The 5,080-nt window shown below is 43.2% G+C and overlaps 1 pseudogene; it reads left to right on the forward strand.

Annotated features, from left to right (window-relative positions):
• Positions 1-1,273: 1,273 nt before the first annotated feature.
• On the forward strand, positions 1,274-1,855 carry LOC115843852 (large ribosomal subunit protein uL22-like; annotated as a pseudogene).
• Positions 1,856-5,080: the final 3,225 nt, after the last annotated feature.

The following is a 5,080-nucleotide window of genomic DNA, read 5'->3' on the forward strand; positions in this document are numbered from 1 at the left end:
CCATCTGGTTAGTCCTCAGTCTGTAGGATCAGGGAGATGCTGAGTCATATCTTACCCAGCCAACTGGCCCCTCAGTTCCAGCCACTCCTGGGTCCCTTGGGTATACAGGAAAAAGTCTATCGCCTCTGGATTGGCCTAGTTCCCAGGAAACACTGACTTCCTATGTAAGGTCCCTCTGCTTAGACTCACCATGTACCCTCCTCTCCCTCTGGGTCTTCCTTCCTAACAGAGGACCCACTAGGGAAAGACAGTAAGGGCCCTCTCTGCTCTTGGACCGCATAAGTCTATCTTGGGTTCTGCCTGACCATCACCCCACCCCCAGGCTATTTCGGAGACCCACCAGCTTCCCATTTCTCATCACCTCTCTCTCTTCTCTTTCCCTCAGCCTGGAGTAACATTTTCCAGTCTCAAAATCTGGGAAATATTGGGAAGAAAGACAATTGATTAATATTCTAAAGATTTTATCCCACCCAAAATGTCATGTGTGCCGAGGTCCCAGTATACATGAAAGCGGAGGAGAAGGAGGTGGACTTCTATCAGTCACATGCATTATTGAATTCACAGAGGGTTCCAGGCACTCTGAGTAGCACTGAGGATATAGAAATGAATAGGACAAGGTCCCTGCTCTCCAGACACTCCTAGTCTAGTGGGGGAGGGAGCCAGGAAAACAAGTAATCACCATGCAATATGATAAGTTCAATAAAGGGGTACTCATCAGATCAAGGAAGGAGAGTTCAATTCACTGGTGGACAGGGATGGTGTTTTGGTCAGTTTGGGCTGCTATAACAAAGTACCACATAGACTAGGTGGCTTATAAAAAACAGAAATTTATTTCTCACAATTCTGAAATTCCAAGATCAGGATGCTAGCATGGTAGGGTTCTGCTGAAGGTCCTCTTCCGGGTTGCAGACTGCTGACTTCTCCTTGTATCCTCACTTGGTGGAGAGCAGAGAGAATTCTCTGGGGTCCCTTTTATAAGGTCACTAATCTCATTCATGAGCACTCCACCCTCATGACTTTGTTATCTTCCAAACCAAATACCATCACACTGGAGATTAAGATTTTAACATTTGAATCTGGGGGAAACAGACATTCAGTCCATTGCAGATGGTGAGGGTGATTCAGAAAGTCTTTCTGGAATGGATGCTGAAAGTTCCAACTGACCAGAAGCAACCCTTCCTTCTCCTCCCTGCAGACACTGTCAGCCATACTCCTACAATTCCACTGACATTTGCCCACTGGGATCGCTACTTAAGAGGTCCTACTTTTCCGGTCAGCGGCCTGAGGTGACCTCTAAAAATGGTTTGCTATTCACTTGACCCAGAAAATTCCACAAAGTCAGGCAAGTCGAGAGGTTCAAATCTTCGTGTTCACTTTAAGAACACTCGTGAAACAGCCCAGGCCATTAAGGGTATGCATATCCGAAAAGCCACCAAGTATCTGAACGATGTCACTTTAAAGAAGCAGTGTGTGCCATTCCGTTGTTACAATGGTGGAGTTGGTAGGTGTGCCCAGGCCAAAGAGTGGGGCTGGACACAGGGTCGGTGGCCCAAAAAGAGTGCTGAATTTTTTACTGCACATGCTCAAAAATGCAGAGAGTAATGCTGAACTTAAGGGCTTAGATGTAGATTCTCTGGTCATTGAGCATATCCAGGTGAACAAAGCCCCCAAGATGTGGTGCAGGACTTATAGAGCTCATGGTCGGATCAACGCATACATGAGCTCTCCCTGCCACATTGAGATGATCCTTACTGAAAACGAACACATTGTTCCTAAACCAGAAGAGGAGGTTGCCCAGAGGAAAAAGATAACCCAGAATAAATTGAAGAAACAAAAACTTATGGCCCGGGAATAAATGCTGCAAAAAATAAATGCAAATAAAAGTAAAAAAAAAAAAAAAGTCCTAAAAATAAATTATTGGTGGTAAGTTATTATGTTATCAGGAAAAGTAACACATTTAGCCTACAAATATACTAGGAGGGTTTATTTATGATCAATTATTAATATGACCCATCTTCACCTAGTAGAGACAGGTAGTAATTGAAAAGAAAACAGAAGGAAGGCTTGAACAGGGGCACTATCTTGGCTTCCCTAGAAGGACAGCCTAAGACAGGGATTCTTATTCAAGTGGTTTATGAAAGAATGCTTCCAGGAGAAGAGAGACGGAAGCAGGATAAGACAGGTGAACAAGAGCAAGGATGTGGTCTCAGCTGGAGATGAGCTTCAGTGTAATTTAGGATTGGCCCCACCTTGAGGCAAGAAGGGAGGAGAGGATGGTACAGTGGAGGACCACCTCTTTTGAGAAGGCTCCCACTCTCTGGGAAGGAGACAGCAGGGAGTGGTTATCAGCCACACCTCACAGCAGGGGATGAATGTCCATCAGGCAACTGGAATGTACCAACAGCATCCAATACAGGCCAGGGACCAGCAGGGAACCTGGGGTCCCCAGCATCCACAGGGCACTCAGTAGAAGACTTGAAAGACAAGGAAGAAAATGAGGCCAGAAAAGGAAAGTTCCATCAACCTGGGAGATTCCTAAGGACAGTTCTTGATAAATTGTATTTCTCCTCTGGTAGCCCCCTGAAAGAAGGGAGTATTTCCCCCACCTTGTTCTGCACTTGCCCAACACTCAGCTTAGAAAAGCCTTAGAATCTAGCAATGGGAGGCACCCCAAAGCCCTAATCTGCCTTGCCTCAACTGTGACTGCAAGATCTCAACTCCTCACTCTCCAGGTTGGAAAGGCTGTCAACAGTCCCTGCATCCACTACTGGTCCCTGACCAGCATTTTCCCCTTTAATCTCTAGCAATGCTAGCACTGTCTGGAGCATGACACTTACACTATAGCTGCAAATGTGGGCAGGAGGTGAGATACTGCCAACTCTCACTTCCAAATGGTTCTCTGTGGATTCTCCTCAGCATAACCAGCCTTGGGGAGCTTCTGAGAAACAGATCAGTAGCCTAGTTCTCAGCCGGAGAGTATCACTGCCATACTGGGGAACTAGCTTCTGCCTTGGCCAAGCTTCAGGGGAAAAAAAGCAGAAGTAAATGTGAGCATTGGCTCTTCAAGAGTCTGAGGGACTAATGGTATGCAAATGAAAAAAAAAATCTTTGTATATGTTGTTAAGAATCATGGTTCATAAAATATGCCCCACCCAATCCTGGGATTCCTTTAGCTAAACTAAGGTCTTTTCTTCTAAAATCAAATATTAGCCATTTTCCCAATTCAAATAAATTAATAAATAGAATTTTTTCTATTTACATCTTCTTTCTATTATATTTTCTTACAAGTCTGTCACCTGTTTGTTTGCTGTTAAACATTTCTAAGCAACAAAGCAAGTATCAACTAGCTATGAACAAAAAACTGTGGGAAAACAAGTTATGTCTGGTTCATACTTAGTGAATGTGCAGTCATGGTTCTGATCTTATATTCCATACAGAGGATATTAAAATAATAACTGCCATTTTTAGCCCTACTATGTGCTAGGCTTTGAGATGCTAGACATTTTAACTCTAGTATTCTCATGTGTAATTTAGACAGCATTACCCCTACTTTACAAATAAATACATAAATGGATAAACTGAGGCACAAAGAGTCTCAAAGTTAATAAAACTTTACACAAAAATTAATTTTGTTGTGATGAGGGCATGTAATAAAGAGGCCTGAACTAGTCTTGAAGGTCAGCTAAGGTGTCCCTGAGGAGGTGATATTTGAGACAAGTTCTAAAAGAGGAGGAAATGGGAGAAGGGGGTCACAGGAAATTGCATTTGCAAAACCTGTGTTAAAGAGCACAGCTGCTTTGGAAAACATTCTGGCAAGTCCTCAATAGGTTAAATGTAGGGTTACCTTAGGCAACTCCTTCCTGGAGAAGGAATGAAAACACAGTCAGCTTCTGAATAAACTTCTAGGAAAACTCCAATTCTAAAGAAGGATGGGCAAGTCATGGGGGGAAAATCCACAAGGACTAGACTTCCTCTTTTCTCCTCAATTTCCATACTCCATTGGTGAGTTTAACACAGTGAATAAAAAAAGATGGGCTACCCCCGTAGTTCTCAACCAAGGGCAACATTCCCAGCAGGGGATATCTGGTAATGTCTGGAGCCATTTTTCATTCTCATAATTGGGTGGTGGAGTGGTACCTGCCCAGTGAGCACATGACAGAAACACACTGTCCCAAGTGGAGAATGGTGTCAACTGGGTTCCAAATTGAACTATAAGCTTTGAAGCAAGTCTCTTTCTGAAAGATAATTTTATCATTCCTAGTAAGAAATGACAGAAAGACACAGACAGGCAGACAGAGAGTGAGGGAGAGAGGGATGTGAGCAAAAGTACTAGGCAGAGACAATCCCAGCTCAACACCATAAAAACTTTCTAGAAAACTTTCCTTTCCCCACATACATTCCACCCAGGGCTACTTTCATTCTGGGTCTTTCTCTTTTCTAAGTCAAAATTCACCTTCTTGATGTTTTCCTTAGAATGTTAGTGTTTGATGGCACTTGGTCAGCCATGAAGACTGGAGGGAGGTACGTCCCCAATAGCTTCAAGATGTCTGGGGCATAAAGTAATCCCATGACAGATGTGAGCACTATTATTACACACAAAGGAGGAGGTGGTAGCCTTGGGCTCTGAGCAAACTTGAAGAAAGGTCCAAACGCTGGTCAGCCCTGCGTTTTTCACCCAAAAGTTTATCATCTTACTGAAATTTCTATCATTAGAGCCAATTTGGGGGTGACAGTTCCTTTAAATTCAATGACACAGAATCCATGCATTGCATTTTACTCCTCATCCTGTATGCAAACATAGAGTAGTCATTATGACTTATATTCAAATTTCTTTCCATGTTACTTTCCTTAATATTCTCTGCTGCCACTTTAGCCACCACTGCTACAGCTCCATTAACTACACCAAACAGTCCAAATGCAACACCTTGCCCAATCCCCCCCATAAAATTACCATTTACTCTGTTCACATTAAGTAATGATTTGCAACGTCCTTCTCCCTTTTCCTGTTCACAACTCTGCCAATAGCATTTCTTAGTGCAAACAGTAAAAACTGAGTTACAAGTGTGATCCAATTTTGCTC

Source organism: Globicephala melas, chromosome 7 (assembly GCF_963455315.2).
Source record: "Globicephala melas chromosome 7, mGloMel1.2, whole genome shotgun sequence".
In the NCBI taxonomy this organism is placed as follows: domain Eukaryota; kingdom Metazoa; phylum Chordata; class Mammalia; order Artiodactyla; family Delphinidae; genus Globicephala; species Globicephala melas.